At 49.7% G+C, this 22670-nt stretch overlaps 1 protein-coding gene across 1 annotated transcript in view; it reads right to left on the bottom strand.

Annotated features, from left to right (window-relative positions):
• Positions 1-20906, bottom strand: part of LOC142590236 (uncharacterized) — a 231838-nt gene extending 210932 nt beyond the window's left edge. Inside the window, exon 1 of the mRNA XM_075702164.1 lies at positions 20086-20906. The gene's annotated coding sequence lies outside the window, so the exon portion shown is untranslated. The remainder of the gene's footprint in view (positions 1-20085) is intronic.
• Positions 20907-22670: the final 1764 nt, after the last annotated feature.

Raw genomic sequence — 22670 nt, 5'->3', positions numbered from 1 at the left:
GCTAGTAGGTATGCGGCGTTCATTTCACCAATGGGAACATTCCGTCCTAAAGTGTTGAGTTTTGGTTTGAAGAACGCGCCATACTGTTTTTCAAGCCTCATGGATAAAGTGTTGCGGGGACAGCAGGAATTCGCTTTACCGTATCTAGACGACGTAGCGATATTCTCCGCATCCTGGTCTGAGCATATGACACACTTGCGGGCAGTGCTAACCCGCCTGCGCGAAGCGGGCTTGACAGTCAAGGCTCCTAAGTGCCAGTTAGCACAGGCCGAGGTTGTCTACCTCGGTCACATGATTGGTCAGGGTCGTCGCCGCCCCTCTGAAATAAAAGTGGCCGCTGTGCGAGACTTTCCGCCACCGCGCACCAAGACCGATATTCGGTCGTTCTTGGGTGTCGCCGGCTACTATCAGAGGTACATCCCTAGGTACTCTGATATCGCGGCTCCCCTGACGGATGCTCTAAGAAAAACAGAGCCTCAAACAGTCGTCTGGGACGAGACAAAGGAAAGAGCTTTTAGCGCCCTAAAGAGTGCCCTAACAAGCCAGCCTGTGCTACGATCGCCAGACTATACAAAAGGGTTCATTGTTCAGTGCGATGCTAGTGAGCGAGGCATGGGCGTTGTACTGTGCCAACGGGAAAATGGAGAAGTAGAACACCCCGTCCTGTATGCTAGTCGTAAGCTGACCAGTCGTGAGCAGGCATATAGCGCCACCGAGAAAGAGTGTGCATGTCTCGTGTGGGCCGTTCAGAAATTGTCATGCTATCTAGCCGGCTCGAGGTTTATCATTGAGACGGATCACTGCCCTCTCCAATGGCTGCAGACCATCTCTCCCAAAAATGGCCGCCTCCTGCGCTGGAGCCTCGCTTTACAACAATATTCCTTTGAGGTGCGTTACAAAAAGGGGAGTCTCAACGGTAACGCCGATGGCTTAAGTCGAAGCCCCTAACGTAGGAATCAGCCTCAAAATTGTTTGTTACTGATGTTTTTCTTCCTGAGGCAGGATTTTTTTTAACATATTGCTTTTGTTTAGTGTTTCAAAGTGATGATATGCTTTCTAGTGCAATTTTTCAATTTGTGGACGCGTTCTGAGTGATGCTAGACTACTGTAAGGAACTAGGCAGTGGTATAAAAAGGGGAAAGAGCCTGGCAGGGCTTAGTGAGGGTTGTGCCGAGCTTGCTGACTGAGCGGTTGAGTTTTCAGCGTAGTTCTAACGCTTGCCGGGAACGAGAACAAAAATGTGAACTCTCCCGAAGTCACTTTGCAGTGTCCCGTGCGAACCTGAACGAGAGAACGAGGCCTTCTCTGTGCGCTGCGCTCAAGAAACGTCAAGGGACGCCCGTCTTCGGTTATGAGCATCATCGAGCGACATCCCTCCGGACAGCGGATGCAGTCCCCTGTCCATCGGGATCTCCTTCCCCCGGCGGGGCGGTCTGTTGCGTTTCGCCTGCGACACGTGGTTTTGCCGGCGCGACTGCGGCGGGGCGGCAGACATTTTGGCCCGATCGTCGTCGCCGCAACACTCATCGCCAGGTGTTTCCAGGCGCGTCTGCGGCGATGCGACCGCCTAGGGATCCTCCTCGCATTCCAGTCATTGTGCCCGAAACAGGCGATGCCAAAGCAGGGATCTCATTCCAGTTATTGGGCCCGAAACAGGCGATGCCAAAGCAGGGATCTCGTTCCAGTCATTGTGCCCGAAACAGGCGATGCCAAAGCAGGGATCTCATTCCAGTTATTGGGCCCGAAACAGGCGATGCCAAAGCAGGGATCTCGTTCCAGTCATTGTGTCCGACCGGCAGCGCCACGACAGGGTGCTACGAGATCGTGCGCAGCGCCACGACAGGGTGCTACGAGATCGTGCGCAGCGCCACGACAGTGTGCGTCACCATTAGCCCATTGTACATTCACGTGCTCGTCTTTTGAGGGGTTCCTTCTTGCCCTCAACTGCGAGAGTATAAAAACAGCTGCCCCCGGACGCCAAAAAGAGGGCTCCGATTTCTTCTGTTGAGTGAAGTGCTCTCCCGTCTCTCTACTTCGGTCAAACCTGACCGCCAACTCTTTGCGATGTTAAAATAAACAAGTTGTTTCGTTGTTACCAGTCGACTCATGCTTTGCCGGGACCTTCGGATGCTTCGAGTTGTACCCCAGGCCGCCAGGCCAACGCTACCCTTGGGGCTTGCGACCCAGGTACAACCACGGGCGTCAGCGCCGAGTTCCCAACAGATCGTACCAGCAGTCCGATTCCAAACAGGGGGGGGGGAGGTGAAGGGGCCCTCGGGGAAAACGTAGTGGTCCTGGACCTGTCGTGGTAACAACGTTCCTTAAAGGTTACGTAAGGAAACTAGCAAGAACGTAGTACACACTCCCTACTCATACCGCAACAAGCGTGAACCTCAGACCGTTTTTCCGCCACTTTGAGCGCTTGCTTACCCTTTTCTGACGGCTAGGTTCGCCACGCAATGCCACTGTGTGACTGAGAAAGCTCCTGCTTTTACCTGCTTCTAGTTTTGCTCGTCGTCGTGAATTTCCATCCCCCGCCTTCCCCGTGTTTTTTTCCGTGGAGAAGGTCGCGCGTCTGTTTCACTCGCAAATGAATGACGTTGCTGTTGCTCCGTCATTGAAGTCTATGCAGCACCACCCCGCTTACGTGCTTAGCAAAGACGTCATTTGCAGCTATACACGCAAAGACGCGGTTGTTGTTTGATTTTTTTTTATCCTATTTCTTAAATATACCGCCTTTCTCAGCGAAGTTACCGCAACTTTTTCTCCGTATCGGACGTCTGGGTTCCTAGCCTTTTTCGTTGGCCAATCCCGAAGGCAGCGCAAGTCTAAAAAAAAAAAAATGTCGGTCGCTCCAATAGATACGCGCAGTCTAAAAATGTGAACCGATCCCAAAGAGAGTGCCGTAACAAAAAAAAAATCATCAGTCCGACTCTCCCCGTCTTATCTTCAGGCGAGGGCGAGAGCGCCGCGATTCAACCCCATTCTCACTCCCCAACTCGCTCCCGAAGACATCTTCTCTGATATATTCCAACTGGAGATTGAATCGCCTTCCAATTTTGTTTATTTTCTTCTTTTTCTTATCTGAAGCGGTCTCCTGTAGCTCGACGCGCATATAATAATTACAAAGGCTTGTTCTAAACGTCTTTTGCTTAGTGATTAACTGATGCTAGATTTGAAGATTAACTGATGCGGCAGAGTATTTACCTCTCAACGCAGGCGTTCATCAAACGGCGCTTTCTTGACACTGACTTTCTTTTTCCAATAATTCTTTCCCTTCTTTATCCACAGTGTGCACAGTACGGTGAATATGCCTTCCGTTGTTGCGATTCGCCTGCGACACGTGGTTTTGCCGGCGCGACTGCGGCGGGGCGGCAGACATTTTGGCCCGATCGTCGTCGCCGCAACACTCATCGCCAGGTGTTTCCAGGCGCGACTGCGGCGATGCGACCGCCTAGGGATCATCCTCGCATTCCAGTCATTGTGCCCGAAACAGGCGATGCCAAAGCAGGGATCTCATTCCAGTTATTGGGCCCGAAACAGGCGATGCCAAAGCAGGGATCTCGTTCCAGTCATTGTGCCCGAAACAGGCGATGCCAAAGCAGGGACCATCCTCTCATTACAGTCATTGTGTCCGACCGGCAGCGCCACGACAGGGTGCTACGAGATCGTGCTCGACATGGTGCTACGGCATCGCTACGACAGTGTGCGTCACCATTAGCCCATTGTACATTCACGTGCTCGTCTTTTGAGGAGTTCCTTCTTGCCCTCAACTGCGAGAGTATAAAAACAGCTGCCCCCGGACGCCAAAAGGGAGGGCTCCGATTTCTTCTGTTGAGTGAAGTGCTCTCCCGTCTCTCTACTACGGTCAAACCTGACCGCCAACTCTTTGCGATGTTAAAATAAACAAGTTGTTTCGTTGTTACCAGTCGACTCATGCTTTGCCGGGACCTTCGGATGCTTCCAGTTGTACCCCAGGCCGCCAGGCCAACGCTACCCTTGGGGCTTGCGACCCAGGTACAACCACGGGCGTCAGCGCCGAGTTCCCAACAGATCGTACCAGCGGTCGGATCCCAAACACCGTGCATTCAAGATAGAGGTAAGAGATTATAGACAGCGTTGTCACTGTGTACCAAATCGTCCTCGCATCAGTACGACATGACCAGAAATGCCAGTAAAAAATGCTGGTAAGAATGATTAAAGCGCGAGCACATGCGTGTTTTTAGTTAGAACAGACTTTAAACACACAAACACGCGCGCGCGCGCGGAGCGCATAAGGGAATTCGGCTTGTTCAAGTGGACTACCGAAAAAGGCGGGCATTACGCTAGCGCTATAGAGACTGCCGTAAACTGGGATGCATAGCTCAAGAACGACACAAGGACGAAGCAGGAACACGGGACAAGCGCTGTTCCTGCTTCGTCCTTGTGTCGTTCTTGCGCTATGCATCCCAGTTCACGATTGAACTACCAACGCGCCCAAACTTCTTCCCTGCTATAGAGACTGCAATGTCTAGGGGACTGATTAAAAAGATTCGCTAATTAACTTAACAATAACTCACTCTAAAGCGCATTTTTTAATTGAGAAATTGAACCCTAGTACACTGAAAAAAGTGGAAAAGCTCTATCTGTCACAAGCCAATAAAAAAAATCTGTTGGAATCTTTAAAAAATAGGCAATATGTTTATATATAGGTAGCCCGCAGAACACATTAGGCTACGGGTGTACGTAACGCCGAAAATTGATGTACGTCATGTAAACAAAACCTCGGGCTTGATGCCAGCCGAGAAGACTGCGGGTGTAACTCATCACGCATTAACAAAATGTGTACAAAATGTGAAGTTCAAAATATATGTATCGTCTACTGCAATAATACCATTTCTTAATCGTTGTCATGGACAGTCAATCATCGACGGAGCGTTACCTTCGGCCCAAAGATCGCTAGTATAGTTGTAATAAACGTATGAAAACTATCGAATCATACCATAATGCGACGCAACAACGCAATGCTACATGCATTCTATGAATAATCGTCAGAGATCAATCCGTCTGCGACGTGTCTTATCGACAAGAGAAGAAAGTATCCGCTGGCGCGCGAGTTGCTGTCGTTTTCTTACGTGGAAAATAGAAAGCAATACTTTTTTTTGTTTTTAGAGCACCTAATTTGAAATTATACGTTACATTCACCAGTCAGCTATTGGTATTTTATTGTATTTCTAGGTTGCTCTTTCGAGTTTGCGCACGTTTTGCACATTCATCAAACGCAAAATGCCGCCCGTGTCTTCTGGTGAGTGTTCGTCGCTTGCTGTTCCGGTGATCAACTCCCCTGAGATGCTGGCGGCCAATTTGAGCAACAAAAGACTGTTGAAGCACACAAAATAAGTTTGCCCAGCGTCTGCGCGGAAACCAAGCGAACCCGTATGGGAACCGCAACCATCGGCATGTACACAAACGAGTGAGCGAGCTGACTGCTGCGCGGGTCTACAGACGCAAGCGTCGGTTGCACGTCGAAGTCCTAATCGACGCCATACGGCTGCTTCGGAGCTCCGACTCAGGCTTGGATGCTCGCTGTTCAAAACTTCGTATGCGAATAAACATTGATTCACGCCGAGTGAATTGTACCTGCCTTGACGAAAGAGGCTGTGCGAGGTTGGCGAAACCGAAACCGGTGCCGAGCGCGCCCGGACTACATTGCGTACGAATACAGTCATGTGCAGAAGCTCCGCCCCCACAACTTTAGCTTCATAGCCGAGAAAACTTGTCCGTGAGTATAGGCATCCTATCATTCTGATAAAACATGTTCCATGGCTTCCCTAGCTTTACCGCAGCAAGCACATGCTTCTTCTTCCTCGGTGTGCCTCGCTTTATAAATACGCATTCTAAGGCCATCCTGCTCTCATTTCGAAAACCAAAATGCTTCGCATTCAGTTGTCATCAGTTGCATTTTTCGTCATTTCGTTTTAACTCTTATGTAGTTACGTAAAGCCGTTTTTTTATTATTATTATTGCCGCCACCCAGGAGATTGTCCCAGCCTCTTTCACTTTGCGTTAGAAGTTCTTTGTTGCCACGTTGCTCACTGTACGGGTCGCATACTCCAAAAGTATCTCCAACAGTATCGATCCAACAGTATACTGCGCTCCTGCAGGACTGCTTGGAAACTCCGTTCGTGCATCATCCACCGAAGGCGCAGAAGAGGGGCTGCGACCTTTCCTACATATGCTCCACCTCCCGCGAACACGCCGATAACGTCCACGTAAAATCAGATACAATACCATTCGATGAACAGGGACATTCGGTTATTACACCGCACGCAATGTACAGGAAAACTTCCATCAATCGCTCGGCAGCTCGGTGGGTTAGCTTGCGGCACAAATCGAAAAAAAAGAAAACCCGTGTAGCCGCTGCGATAGCGACGAACATGGTCGGCGGTCGTTCAGTCCACGGTGCCTCGCGAGGTATTACAGATGAGATGCTTGCATTACGAATCGCTGCTCTCACAACGCAGGCATCGGTTTAGTTGAATGGCTTTGATACAGTCGCATTCATTAAGGCATTAAGGGTTTCGGACTGGATTCCAAGGGAAGTGAAGCGTAGCAGAGGGCGGCAGAAAGTTAGGTGGGCGGATGAGATTAAGAAGTTTGCAGGGACAACATGGCCACAATTAGTACATGACCGGGGTTGTTGAAGAAATATGGGAGAGGCATTTGCCCTGCAGTGGGCGTAATCAGGATGATGATTACGATGATGATGATGGTGATACAGTCGCGACAATTCCAGAAGTGGCTATTGACAGCGTGATGAGCCAAATCACCCAGTCCCGGGAATGAGCGTCCAGTGCCTGCAGAAGGTGATACCATCACGGTGATATATATATATATATATATATATATATATATATATATATATATATATATATATATATATATATATATATATATATATATATATACGAGGAACAGACGTGGTGTACGGGGCCAATTGCGACCCATTCCTTGGCCAGTCCTCTATGCCGGGTGCGACATTTTCGCTTGCCGACAGCAACAACATCGACCTGCACGTCAATTCACAGCTATTTCACGAGTCGGCATTGCTGCTCCTCCAACTATTTTCTAAAAGGGGCCCAGACACATATCAGTAGTTTGACAACGGCACTGTTGTCGTACGTATGCAGCCACCGTTCAACCGTGTGACTTACATTCCCATTTTTTTTCAGCATAAGAACAAAGAAACGGAAAACAAATCATACGACTCCCACTAAGGTGAAATATCGAGGACTGACGTGAAATTATATCTATTATTTTTTTTTTTTTGCCGAAGCAGATGCGTTACATGCTTTGATTGATCTATAGCACCAATCTCATTGTTGCTTAGATTCGGCCAGTTCATGCTAAATTGCACAGATAATACAGCATTCGAGAAGTTGGCTTTTGTCAATTCGAAGGTTTCCTTTTTTCCCCGCAACATTGGTCACATTAAGATGCAAGGAGCAATTGTTCAATATCATCCGGTGATATCAGAGACAAGGTTCGGTCACGCTCGATTACTGCAGTAGGATTTCTGCTTCTCGAGAATCATCGTTCTTAAGAACCAGAGGTCCCACCAAAGCAAGAAAGCCCACACTAGGTCGCATGCTTCTTCAGAACTTCAAGGCGTTGGCTCAATTGACAATATCTATAGACTGTACGCACCAACATCATCGCCTTGGTATCTCTAGTACACGCCATGTAATATACTTTCTTGCCTCGTTTTCTCCTTTTTCATGCCTACTTCTCCCAGAGCCTTTCAGTCCCCGATCTCTCTTCCTATGCAAAGGCCACATAGGCGGCTAAATAAACGTCCGCGAAATTCTTTCAGTTACGTCATATAGATTTGTTTCTGCCTCCTCTTCGTAATCACATAAACACTCAGAGGCTTTCCCTTTCAATTGGAAGGAAGGAAGGAAACAGTGGAGAAGGAAAGGCAGGGAGGTTAACCAGTTTAGCTTAACCGGTTTGGTACCCTACACATGGGAGCGGGATGGGGGGATGGAAGATGGGGAGGAGAGAGAGATAGCACGTAACACAGCACACACATCGTTAGTTACAGTCCGTCACCCCTTTCAATCGGAGTGTCGACAGAGGTTATTAGCTTCCCAGAAATGGCACTGTACTGCGTACTGCCTTCCTGCTTTAACATACGTTTTTAGCCATTTTCCATCAATATATAAGGGTGCTTTATAGTTAGTTCCTGGCCCTTAACAATCCTTTAAGCCAGCTCTCATAATTTAGAAGAAGACAAAAAAAAACGTGCTCATCTCCGGACATTTCTGGTCCCTCCTGCACACGTGGTGACGTAGTCGTGCAGGTGACGTCACGAAATTAAAAGCTCTCGACTGGCCCGGTCCTAATACGAGGGACATCAGTTGTTCCAGTACGCCTGCAAGCAGGGCTTTTTGCCCTGCAGTCGAATGTCCGCTCTTCTTCCTATAGCCTCGCTTGCCCGCCGCGCACAGTCACGTGATTTCGCCTCGCGTAGCACGTTGTCTTCCCTGCTCGTGCAGCGGCTACAGCGTGTAGCCGACGAAGGGGCGTGGTCCTGATCGGTGGAAGTCGATGGCGCTTTTTCTTCTCTTCTTTTAACACGTTCACTGCGGCAGCACTTTTTGAAGTCTCGATTCATGTGCGCCACGTGACCCAGTGGTGGGTCACTTGTCAGTCACCAGGCTGTTGAGCTCTTTCGAAACTTCCTCAAGGTGCGGAAAGATACATGGTGAAGTAGGGGAGCAGAACCAGCTCATACGTAGCCAAAGAAAATAAAAAGGACAACACGAGCAGACAGATGACGCGGCGACGCGACCGACGAGAAACAATTGTTTTTTGTTTTGTTTTTTTCGTTCTCGCTGATATCTTGAGGAAAGAAGTACCTTGCGCAGTGCAGGAAAGCCCCCTGCACGGCCACACAGTGCGAATGACTGCCGCTGACCCACGCCGCAGTGAACGTGTTAAACAAGAGCGCCAACGTGACGTTCCGCACCGACGTAGTGCGCACGAGCCCTACGTTTCTTCCAGAGAACTACTCGGTGAGGAGGAGGAGAGAGCGCCCGTGGGGATTGTAGCAAAGGCGAGAAAGAAACCGCTCGCTCGTAAAACCCCTTAAACTTCGTAAAGTAGCGACACTCTCCTCCTCCGCCTTCACTCCTCCTCGTTTCTCCTCTCTTTCACGTTCCTTCCTCGACCGCGGCGCCGCCTACACTGCTCGAGCGTAGCAACGGCGCCAACATGCGCTCCTCGCCACTCCGTAGACGCTTCTCGAGCGAAAATGGCGCTGAAGCAAGGCGCGAGGGCCCACGTGATGCTATTAGACCAATAGTGACGCGGCGGCGGCCTCGGCCAGAGCGCGCGAGGAGGAGGCGGCATTCCTCAAAGCGTGGCACTATCTTACGAAGTTTAAGGGGCTTTACTCGCTCCTCCTTTTAGCTCGGAGTATTTATCGGCCTCTATTTGAGTAAAAATATATATATATCTGCTGCGCGCCTGCAAAACCGTAAACTTCCGAGCATGTTCTCACGCTCTTTTCGGTGATTTCAGTTTCCTTGGAGGAAACGTGCACGTTTAAATATGCTTGTACTTCTTGTAGAATCCTCTACGCCTCACTACTCCCTACTTTTTTTTTTTTATTGCGATAAGGCTTGCCCTTAAGGCATAATTCTTGGACTGTATATGTGTATTATATGTGTGCTGTGAGGCCTGTGTTGTGTATGAATTGGAGCATTGTTTTGTGGAATCTGTTGTCATGTATCCAGCGGTCCTAGCTGGTTGTCACACTGTAGCGGAGGCCGGCTTCCAGTAGGAGACGCGAGCGTTCCGATTGTAAACCCGTACATGTCCATATTAGGTGGTATGCATCTGATTCCACCACAGGAACACTCCCTACTCCTCCTCCTCGTCCCTACTCATCTGCCGAACATTGCAGGTGTTCTGTCGTTAAGACGCCGCCGAGTTTTTCGGTGCCGTGATTTCGTGTTCGTTTTGCTTGCTGCTCGACTATGAGAAGGCGGTGCCAGCTAAAGGCGCCGACCCCTTCTTTAGCGTTGCGACGATGTCACCAAAATAATTTTGATGGCGCACCCTTCCTTCGCAGATGATTGGCGACGTGAATTCAATCAGATATCCATCTTATAATAGGTTTTTATTTAGTGTTCGCATTGCGTTTTATCTGTTTCGATGATTATCATGAAGAGTGGCAGATACCGCGACACATTCCCAGTGGCACATTCCAAGCGGAACATGCCCACTGCTAGGAGGCATGCCAGGAAGTGAGCTCTTCGCCCACGGCCAACGAGAACTCAAATGCGTCCAATTTCTAAATGATCCAAGCTTGCGTCAGAGAGGTTCACCGACAGAGCGGCACAGAGCCATTCGCGCGTATCCACTAATACATGGCGACATAAAAGGAACACGGCTTCATCCACCGATAGCCGAAAGTGCGCGAAGTACCTTTAGAATGCTAATCGCATGAAACGTCAGGCGGCCGCTACTATTGCTGTAACCGAGTTCTGGACTGCAAAGAATCGTCGAAAGCCTGTGATATTTAAAGTGGCTGCTCTAACCATCGTGTAGAATTCTGGCTCACAGAACTTGAGAAATGCGCAAGACAATGATTTCATCTGGCATCTGGGGTTCGCCGGTGAGTATTCTGGGAATACGTTTCCGTTTAAAGCGTGTCGTTGTTGATTTGTAAATGATGGCGCCGCTGGAAAATAGGTCATCGAACGTCCGGCTATCACAGCCACAAGAAATCAGCTACAGCAACCAATCAATGTACAGCAAAAAAAGAAATAAGTTTACGTTGAGAGTTGATGCTCTTCCTCGGCATCCGCGTTACATTTAAACTACATTACTTCGACAGTTCAGCTGGCGGGAACGGTTCCGAATAGTCGAGGGACCTTGCTAGGGTACATAGCACCCCCAGTCACGTACCATACCCCTTCCCACCACCCGCAAACCTTTTTTCGATGGCTGACGTGCCTATAGGAAAAGAAAGGCTTCCCCATGTGTCCATTCACCCCGACAGTGGCCCGACGCCAAGTTCTTTGAAGGCTCCCAGACGCACACGCACAGTCAGCTGCACGGGAGCACCCGAACGCTTTGGCACGGTTTACTCGAGACGTGTAACCGCTTCTCGTCGCGGGCCTGCCGTTATTGCCCGAGTTGCAGCAACCGTGTCTACTTGAGACGCCGAACCCCGAACTAGGCAATGGGTGCTCAGAAGAAGAAGAAAAAAAAAAGCCGTGCTAGGTTTCAAGCCTTCGTTTAGAGCGAAGACTTCTTTGTCTACGCCCTCCTGGTGTTTATCGTTCTCCGTAATGAAACAATAAATCCCAACGCGAAGGCTGTACACATACCCACACAATTAGACGCTTTGTCACTGCCATTCGACGGTGAAACCATTCGACATACTATCAGTTCGGCGCCTTGTCCCTCGCTTGTGCGTCTTTCATAGCAGCTATTGCACCAAAGACCAGTTTAAAACACTGCCTGCTGATCGGCACGACTCACGTGGCCTCGCGTACGGACCACCGTTTAAACGTTGATGCACTTCATCATCAATCCTTCGGCCTTCAAGTCCGCTTTAATTGGTTATCCCGTGGAACAGCTGATTATGTAAACTATAAGTATCACTTTCCTCTATATCATCCCACTCCTATCTGTAACGCCACATAGTGGTCCTGAGAGTAATAAAATGAAAGTAAAATAAGTAGTTCTATGCAAGTACGCATCTTAATGGAATAGCGCAATGTATTCGACGGTTTCTTGTTATATTATTAAACCTCCATTTTTTTTTTTTTTTGGCAGCCCGACTCACAGGCTATGTGAGCCACTGGTGCATCATCATCATCAACCTATTTTTATGTCCACTGCAGTACGAACGCCTTTCCCAGTGATACAATTGCCCCTGGCCTGCGCTAGCTGATTCCAACTTGCACCTTGTTAGTTTCCTCGTTTGATTACCCCACCTAATATTCCGCCGTCCTAGGCTGCGTTTGCCTTCCCTTGGCACCAATTATGCAACTGTAATGGTAAACCAGCTACATGCCCTGCCCATTAAATGGGTAGCCAAGCTCCATTTTTCTCTCCTAATGCCAACTAGAGTAAGATACTTTCCATTTGGGCAACTTGTTATCTATTCATTATGACCTCTTAAAGGCGCCAAATAACACACGGCACACCAGACAAGACAGCGGGACAGAGCGCTCTGTCCCGTTGTCGTCTCTCGTGCGCCGAATGTTATTTTGCGCCTTTGAATAGTTACAATCAACTAGAACACTGGCAATCCCTGTTTGCGCTATGGTCCCCCCATCCCGCTCCCTTACTTTCTCTTAACGTTACGCCCGTCATTTTTCTATCCATCGCTTTTTGCGCAGTCATTAACATGCATGCATGCCGACGACACTGGTTATGCTTCCATTATTGCAAATCCTCCAGAATGGGCAAGCACCATTGCGTACCTCTTGTACCACTATGGCACAAGAGGTACAGAAGCCTCAAATGTAGCTGTAGATGTGTCTCGTTGTCCTCTGCGCATGCCCATGTCATCACCATTCTTCCCTCGACAAGGAAGGAAGGAAGAAAAAAGTGGACAAGGAAAGGCAGGGAGGTTAACCAGTTTAGCTTAACCGGTTTGCTACCCTACACACGGGAGACAAGCATCGCACATCGCTTTCGTCTTGGTCGCATCGCTGCGTCGGCCGTTTCCCACGGTGCAGCCGTCTTATTTGGTGATTGCATTCCTGCACAGCAGACTGGTTGCACGTTATTACTGTTGCCGACCTGTGTGGTTGCAATGCGCATGTACATTGCACGAGATCACATACGTTGCCTATAGGATGAAATTAAACCCAATTTACGCGCCGCATTTAGTCGTAAAACAATTAGTTATCCTTTAGCCAAAGCTTCCATTCACATGGATCCCAGCATCTGAGTTGTATCCGTATTTTCTTTTCCAATGGCTACCGTCGAGAGACAGACATCTGCGGAATCGTGCCGTGCTTGAAGTTGCTCGTTCCTTACTGTGACTTGCTGTTTCCACCGCTGATCAATAATGGACGATAAGGTGGGCCTGCAAAGCCTGAGCACGCGATAACTCCGAACAGGCCAAGGTACGCCCTGGACAATTTCTGCGGGGTTTCGCTGGCGCCTCGCAGACTCGAGAGAGTGCTGGCGCCTGTGCGCGAATTTCGTGGGCCAGAGCTATAGCAGTATACTGCGGCGGACAGCGACGTCGTCTTCGTGCACCGCCAAAAACGAGTACATAGTAAATGACATAGTACCCTTGAGACAATAGCGAGGTCCGACGTGAGATCGCCCTGTCCTGCCTATACTGTTGCAGTAAACGAGTTTACAGCCGGTCGGATCGCTGAAGTCCGCAGTTTTTTTTTTTCGGTGCGTTATACTAGAGCCTTCGCTTTGTGGCACGCTACAAAAGTGCGCGACTGCTGCGACGAGCCAAAGAAAGAAGACGCCCGAGCTGACAGGCGCGCTCGTCGTCGCCTGCCTCTCGCGCGAAGCGTTAACGACAGACATTTCAACGGCAGGCGGAACAAGGGAGACAGGGAGCCGAGAACTCGAGAAACAAACGAAAAATATGTGAAACAACAACCACGAAAAGAAAGAACATGCGACGAGGCGACGGCGGCTTACGGACAAAAGCCAAACTCATCGTGAAAAGGGAAAGGCGACGCGGATATTCGCGTCCGTCTGTTTTCGCGCCGGGCGCCGAAGAACAGACGACAATGAGGAGCCGGAGCGCAGAGCGCTGAACGCTCACGTGATGCGTCGCTCATTGTCGAGGGGGCGGAAATTTTTTTCTGAGTCAGCAGTCATCGCCTAGCGTCCGATATTCGTCAATATGTTTTGTCACAAACAAGGGGAGGGGGAGGTCTGAGAGGAGAGGGGGGGGGTTCCCTTAGGTGGCACGACCTATACGTTTTCGCATAAAAAAGAAAACCTGAAGGCACGAAAAAAGAGCGGAATCAACGACGTCAGTGCAAGCACACGAGCACACGATGAGTGCGGCACCAGAGTCATGGAAGGCACAGAGGAGAGCGCACGAAGGGGTAGTACGTACAAGCACAAACAGGCCACAAACAGGCAACATTTAGTAAAGAGGCACTGAAAATAAGTCTGAGAAGTTGCGCAGACGAGTGGACAAACATTTATATATCTAAGAGATAACTACTGAACACATAACTACATACCGTGGTTTTGTTTATTAAGTGATGGCATCTTGGGAAACAGGCCACCGAAGGGCCGGCTGTGCGTATCACACGAAAAAAGTTGCTACAGCTACAAAGGAATGTAGGACAATAAAATCGGCAGAGGCATCAAGACTGCTCACGAAACGCGAAAGCATTACAACGTTTGTAGACCTGGGAACGTCATGAACGCGCTCATTTTCACGTGCTCGTGACGTGGCGTCACCTCCTCTCTCCATTGGCTGCGCCGTCACGTGCCCAATGGCACACGCACTAGGCCACGCCTTTAGTCAGCCAGACGACTGCTACGTGACGTGTGCAACGAGGCACGCACATCTTCAGTCAGCCAGAACCGCAGAGCCTCCGCGGTGTCGGGCAAACGTGTTTCTTTCTTTCTTTCTTTCTTTCTTTCTTTCTTTCCATTGCTAGAAATACAATGGCGTGGGCTAAGATAAAAGCTGTAGTGAGGCAGCTTGAGGTGCCCTTAGCCCCCGTGTTACATGGTGGCAGTGAGTCGCGCAATCAACCGTATGCAGAAAACATCACATATAAATAGGCCTGCTCGTCTTGGGTTTCCGGTGGCCCGTGTTCGATTCTCACCCAGACCGAAATGTACTAAATCTTCTTTTCAAAGGTATTAATTTACCTTGTTTACGGGAACCTTCCCGATAAATTTGACGTCAATCCGAGCACTTTACCGATAAAGCTGTCTATGGCCGCCCTCCCGAAAAAATCGTGGCGGCGAACAGAAAACGCCTTGCGGCAAAGCCAACTTTCTCCCGGGTGCTCTGTAGCTCTCAATGCAATGTGGGTATCTAGGGAAAAAAACCATACTGAAATTAGTCGCTAAGACGACTCTAATATTACGCCGAGTTTCATCTACCTTTCATACTTACGTAGTTCACAGTAAAGTTGTCAATATCGTGGAATTCCCGTCTGCTGTCAATGCATGGGCTTCTATGGGAGGGAAACGGACAGCCCCATGTTTGTCCGCTAGAAGAAAATTGTAGTCCTCCCACTTTTCGTTAAGCTAATTAACTAGGAACTACGCTCAATCGCAAATTACATCACCGCGGAGGGCGACGAGGGCACTGTTGCACTTTTTAAGGGGAACAGAATTGGACAAGCGGCTGTAGCCTGAACACACGTTTGTAGTGATGCAAGTGCTATACTGCGCTGTGTGGTGACGGTGTGCGGTGGCAGTATTTGACTGTGGTTGTACGTCTATGCTCCTTTCTTTATCTCTACTTTGCTATCACTTCACCTCCCGTCTTCCCCAGCGTAGGGTAGCAAACCGGATCTACCCATATGGTTAGCCTCCCCGCCCTTCCCTTTCTCTCACTCTACAAAGAAACGTGTTTTGTTTCGTGCCCTCCCTTAGACGACGTCCCGGTCAACGCCTATCGTCGCTCGCGTCGAGGCTCGGTTTAAAGGCCGCGCTGCGTCGCAGCTGCGGCGACAACATCTGCGTCTTTAGAGCGGTGTGGTAAAAGCCCTTCGGTGATAGCTCTGTGTATGTATGACGTAGTGCGTGACGTAGCGGGCAACCGATATTTATTTGTATTTTGCATAAGCTATATATACATAATTACACTTATTTATTTATTTATTTATTTATTTACTTATTTATTTAAAGCTACCTTACACGCCGCTAGAGGCAATGTGTAAGGGGGGAGAGCACGCTCAAAGATTATGACATACAATAATTAGAATACGTATGTGGATACACGTACAAAAAGCACACTGTATGAAACGCGCCAACGTATAAACAGTGATGCATAGTTACGCACCAACAAAACCCCTACCAACATAATTTATAACGCCATAGCAGCTTCGCTGGTCAATCACGTTTACAGCATGGAATGGCTGCTCAATTATTTATTGTTTTTTTACGTGTTTTGCTCTCTGCGCCATCGGCCATTTCCGGTACCATCTTTCGGTCACGCCGACCACGACCGACTTTCGCTTAACGGGGCACATAACTCTTTCGCCTTCAAACTTGTTCGTTTCAAACACGCTACACCACTTGACATTCGGGTACTAGGCGAACCCAAACGGATGGCGTATCTACGCAGGGTTGTGTTCGAGTTAGACAGCGCGAGTATAAACTTTTTTTCTTCGGCTTTTCCCCCGAGCGTGGTGTAGCTGATGCAGACGATAAACAATGGAAGACCCGCAAACTGAGTGCTCAATGTGCTTTCCTTTGGTGCTCGTTTGTATGTGCTACGCTACCATTGCAAGATAACAGGTGCAGAATAAGACGTGGCCGATGCGCAGCACATGTTGGGGGAGGGAAAAGAAAAACTAAGAACGCCTACGACAAGAACGATCTTTATTCCGGGCCGTGGGCACAATTAAATGTCTCGCTTTCGCGTGAGCTCTGCTTCTCTGCGGTGCAGCTGTTGGCCTTTGTGCGGCAGACCCGAAGAAGGGCGATTATAATCTACGCATCGCATTATACGGGCAGCCGCCGTTCATGTACAGGTGCCGGGGCTCCGTTTCCGAGTGTTCCCCAAGTTCTCGCCTGGACTTAAAATCGCAGTCACGTGCTCTGCACCGAGTTGCGAAGTTTGTGCAAAACGTTGCGGGCAGCGCGGTTCAACAGAGCAGGAACCAGAAAATAAGCCGAGGCTGTGCCATTTTCTGCCAAGCCGTTGAATTTCTTTCTTTCGTTTTGGGGAATGGCGAGACACGTGTACGAACTATACGAGTATGGGCTGAAGCGAGCTCATGGTTTTGCTTCGCACTGCTACCGGTACTAGTCATCTATCTATCTATCTATCTATCTATCTATCTATCTATCTATCTATCTATCTATCTATCTATCTATCTTTCTTTCTTTCTTTCTTTCTTTCTTACTTCTTTCTTTCTTTCTTCAAAAGGTGACAGCAATTCTTGCTGCAAGCTAAAGAGTTACGCGGCTGACCTCAGCCACATCCTCTGTTGTTGTTGTTGTTGTCGCTGTTGAAAGAAAAAAAAATCGAGTAGGAACCATCCAGCGATGAATGCTGACGTTAATGCGATTAGGATTGAAGCAACGTGGCGACATGCCGTATCCTCGTCACCCAAACCTGCCACGCGTGAGGCGCCTGCCGCAGTCGGGTTCCTCTCTCACCCACTTCCCGCCGAACACGCCGCGCTGTCCGGCGCAGGCAGTGAATCATCGCTGAAGAGCGGCACTATAGCCAGTAACTCAAGTTGTCTTGAGAGAGAGAGAGAGAAGAGCGGAACGCGCACAGTGACTGCTAAGCTGGTCCGACCAATTGGTTAGCGTCTAACTTTGCTCCTCAGCGCAGCAGCCCGATACCGCGGACCATGGACTGCCCCGTGACCCAAGTTAGCGGGGGAAAACGGCTAGGGACCCAACCCGACAGGGTCGGTCCCCTGGAAGCCCATTACGTTCCCAAAGAATGCTAATCGTAAAAAAAAAAATTACCGACGATTACGTTACTTCCTAATGCGAAATTTGAGCGCAGCAAATAAGCTGTTTCACCTTTTCGACAGATTGAGGCAAAGAAATCGAGCAACACATGTATGCGCTATCACAGAATTTTTTTTTTTTTCACACGTACTCCTTTAACAAAGACTCCACTAACAGTTCTCGACAGTCATGAAGGAAGCTTTGTGGTCGGAGAAATAGACTGATATATGTTCGACTTGGTACACCAATGCTTGATTCTCAAAGACGAGATGTATACAAGGGCCTCGCGAGGTTGTCACAGCCGTGGGACGCGTTACGAGCGAGAGGAACGGGATGTTCTCCCGCATAAGTGTTAGGAAATTGCTGTTTGTCTTTATGTCAAGCCGCCACCGATCTGGCTCTCTGATTGCCACCGCACAGGGCGAACGGCAGCGGCGATTTCGGCTCGGGCGGTGCACATATACAGATCCGCCGCCACCGATCTGGCTCTCTGATTGCCACCGCACAGGGGTTGCATTGGAGGAGGAGCGAAGAAAGGAATTAAGTTCGAGCCGGCGCTTTGACAACCGGAGACTCGCAGGAAGAGGGGGGAGGGGGGCGGCGTGTACACCCAGCGGCAAACGATGGGGGCAGAAGCGCGCGCAGCAAGCGGACAACACGATAAAGGGAGGAGGGAAGAGATAGCAGCGACTGACTGATGCAATTGAAGAGCACCCTATCCGCCACACAAGAACAGGGGGGGGGGGGGACCCTTTCCTCCTCTTTCTGCATGGCGGCGACGGTGTTCTATGCAGTCACGTTATCTTGACTCTCTAGCGGCGACAGCGGCATCCAGCGGTATCAGTCGGTCGCTGCTAGCGCTGGGGGGATGAAAGGAGGGCGGAGCTGGTTACGAGGCCGACGACAACGCCGACGACGACGCGAAACCCAGGAACGGACGCCAAAGAGCTGCGCTCTAAAAAGTTCTTCCAAGGCGTATGTTCCTCGCTGATAAGCGTCGTGTCACACACAAGAAAATAAACAAAAAGTGCGACTTTGCCGAGTAGCAGCGAGCGGATGCGGAGTTCAGAAGCCTTGCAGAGTACCTGCAAGGCAAGGGCGACTTTCGCCCGAGAGTATTTAGCCGCTCATTGTCTTCCTTTTTCTTACGAAACGACGTCCTGGTGAAAAAAAAATTACCGCCGAAGGTGAAACTTGCCGCCCCGGTGTTTATCATTGGGTTAATCTTGTCGGTTGATTAAACGACGGCTTGGTAGGCTGCCGGGTCCTCGGTACGCAGTTGCTGATTGTGCTCCGCTGCACGAGCCTGTTTTTGTGCCCACGCTGCAGCATCGGCACGGCGTAGACGAGCTCGTTCCCGGTTCTGCTCGCGACGTTGCTGATAGAAGGCTGCCTGCTCCTCAGGAGTACGTATGACGCGTGGCCTACCCATTCCGGAGCCGGAGAGACACCGCTGCGCGCGCGATCGGCTGCGACGGAGAGCAACGACGTCCCAATACCGGCGCAGCTAATCCAACACACCTAGATAGAACAAGGCCTTTTCATTCCCATCCACGACGTCATCTTACTTGGTCCGACTGCCATGGAAACTAATGGGGATGCTCTCGCGTAGGCAACAGTGATTTTGACGTCACCGCTTTCATCACGCAGGCCTTGCCAATGGAAATTTCGAGCCAGGTAGCGTGACGTCGTGGATGGGAGTAAACAGGCCTTGTGCTATCCAGGTAGTGTTGGCTAATCGTGAGTCTTTCTTTTTTTTTTTTCGCGCACGCGCATGGGGATGCGCCGGAGGAACTTTCGACGTAGAGGCGACCGACAGAGGGACGGACGGACGGACGAATCGGTTAGCCATATACAGCTTCGCTGTAAAAAGCGAACACGGCATCCGACGAGCCTTTGAGGCAACACTACGCGATACCAACGCAATACCTCGCGATATGCAATATCGCTTTCTCGAAATTCCGAAACAGAGAAAATGCGACTATCTTTCGCGCCACCACCTTTGCTGCTATATCAAAAGCAGCCGATAGTTTCGGCATTGCGAAAGAACTTTTAGTATAAATTTGCGTGCGTAGGATTTTAGGCATGACGGGTGATGCCGTCTACACCTATTCAGTCCGGCAAACAGAATATAGCAAGCATATGCTATAAAAAAACTAGAAACAAGGCGGAATATTACCATAAAATGTAAATAAATATCGGAACGTGCTAACGCATAGTTCACCGAAAGCTCAAGTTAGCGCAACACACCTCTTTCAAACGCTGTCCAAGTGATAGAGACCCAATGAAATCAACGCACTCGGAAAACTATCACACTCGAAAACGCAAATGAGCAACCTGTCCCCCATAAAAGCACGCTCAAAAAAAAAAAAAAGTTTGCTTCCTAACGCGTTTGCTTCGCGCGCCGTAAGAGCGAGATAATATTGCACTCACCTCCTGCAACTCTGGCTTCTCCACAGCACCGAAGAAATAGGTGACGCACCCCCTTTTCTTTTTTTCACACAGTCGACTCCACAAACGTCGCAGCTCCGGCTAGCCGCATTCATCCAACAGACACTGCGATGCACATGGTTCCGGCGAGGGAGAACGTTTATAACCCAACGCACGAAGTCGGACACCGCACCTCCGGCTAAACGCGGGTTCTTCGAGGCGAATTCCGTCGGAACTTTCACACCACTGCACACATTCACTCACACGCGCACGCACGCGGGCGGTAGGAGCACAAACCCACACACCCACTCTGGTAAGCACTCGCTCGACGGATCAACTCGGTGCAGCAGCAGAGAGGCGTCGCGACGGGCAGGGATTAGCGGCAGCGCGGAGGTGGATCAAGAAAACAGAGCGACATATCACGTCGAGGGATCATCGGCACGACTTGCGGGGACTTGCGGGGGAGGCACGATCGATCGTAGGGAAGGCCGTTCGCCAGAAGCAGACGCCGCAACTGCCCCGGCACACCACTGCAGAAAGCGGGAGCAGCAGACGACGACCAACGACGACTTGGGCAGCACACCCGCTAGCAGACGAAGAACGCGAGGCCCACGGCGCTGCGAGCGGCGGCAGCATCCAGCCCTGGCGAGCGGAGTCGGCAAAGCACGGCGCAACGCGTGCTCGTGGGCGTGCGACGCCAGCGGCGTCCGCGATCCAACTCTGCCGCAATTTGACGAATTTTTTTTCCCCCACCGACGCCGGCTGCGCCAAGAGGATGGCGGGCGAGAGCGGAGGAGGATCAGCCTCTTTCGCCGGCCGCCCCCTTTTGTTTTCGCCGTTGCTCCGCTCCTCCGTCACAGCATCACTCGGTATCCTCAAGCGTCATCAGTCACGGTGCTCTGCTCCTACTCGAACACAGCACCATATTTAAAAACTAGCATTCGCCCCGTCTGGGTACAAAAAGTAAAACGTTTTAAACTATGTAGGTAATAAATCTAACAATAATTTTGATTATATTTTTTACTACTAGATGGCGCAATAATCTGTGAATGTAAAATTTTGACCCCTAAAGTTTGTTGTATTTGTAGTGCGGGGTCTAGGGACTTTTTTTATCCTGCATGATTAAAGGACTCCGAGCACCGCTTTCGGCCTTTCCCCACGCCCCGTTTGAGCGCCCGCTGACTTAGCGCCGACCGAACAGCGGCAGTGGCGGTTCGTTGGCCGAGCGGACGGAGCGCGGCGCGGCCGTCGCCCGCAATACGAATACGTCATAGATGCGTGCGCGGCCGCTGCAGAACGCGTCGAGGTGGGAAGGAAAAGTGTGGATCAAGCCAAGTGGACGGAAGCCGATTGCGCCATTGGCGCGGGAAAAATGAACGTCGTCATCTGAAGGCGCGTAGACGGTGCGTGAGAAAGAGGGTTATTTGGTACTGAGCACGGACGATCGCAGCTTATGGAAAGAGAAGAAGGCCGTTAGTGGCGATTTTATTGAAGTATGCCGCCGAGAGTTTTATCTGAATTTTTGAGTAACTTGAAATGAAGACGTAACGGCACATTCCTAGGCTTGGGGGAACTTACACGCGTTACAGTAAACGAAAGAAAGCAGCTTGGTATAGGTTTTGACGAGGTTATTATTCGAGTGAGTTGTTCATTGACCGTCTTCAAAAGGCAGCGCTAACGGAGGGGGCTACCAGAAAATGGGGCAAAATACGGGCATGGCGCTGGCTTGCAACTGAAACATTTTACTGAAGCAATTCAATCACGTATAAGGAGAAACCATAGGCGACGCGTGACACTAGTTTGAAACGAAACCCAAACAGCGAAAAAAAAAAAATACATGGCTATCTACACGCGCACCTGTCCTGAAGGCTGTGACGTGAGTTGGTAGATGCGTGAAATGCGATCACGGTTGTTTGCTCTTGTTTTTTCACGCTAGTTTTCTTTAGTTGATTCGCTGTATTTGCTGTCTTGTACTGGTCGACAAAACCGCGAAGGTCTGTGTGTGTTCTTGTGTTGCATTCGTTCGCAGTATTTACGCGTGTTCTTGCCTTACAATGCACTCGGTCTTGTTGTTGTCGTTGTTTCTTTTTGTGCTTTCATTTTTTTGTCTGCTCTCCAACGAAGAGTGTCACTACTCACCCCCGTTCTTTTATTTTATTTCCGGATTCTGCTGGCCGTCTGGGTAGTGAGGGGGTGGACACATCAAATCACCACATTACGTTGAAAAATAAAAGTGAGCAGGACGTCTAGAAAAGAAATATAACAAATAGACGACAATATCTAGGACAACGTGCAGGTTCACATCGTAACAATGATAATGCGCTTTACGTATCGTCGGACATTACTCAGGAACACCACAGGATGCATTCTAGAACATTTTGAGATTTGATGCATGGTGTTCAGAAGACAAATAATTCTAGAAAAGCCTTTAACAGTTTGTTCGAACATTTCCATTCTACTGGAATCTAAAACGGCCACTGGTGGTAAACAGTTTCATTTTTCTTTGTATCTTTCGCGGAAAAAAAATTAATACACGTGCACATAAATAAATGCGCGTGAAATTGCGAACGTTTATTGATTTCTTCCTA

Source organism: Dermacentor variabilis, chromosome 8 (genome assembly GCF_050947875.1).
Source record: "Dermacentor variabilis isolate Ectoservices chromosome 8, ASM5094787v1, whole genome shotgun sequence".
NCBI classification, from domain to species: Eukaryota; Metazoa; Arthropoda; class Arachnida; order Ixodida; family Ixodidae; genus Dermacentor; species Dermacentor variabilis.
Note: the sequence above shows the minus strand (reverse complement) of the source record. Positions and strands in the feature narration are given on the sequence as shown.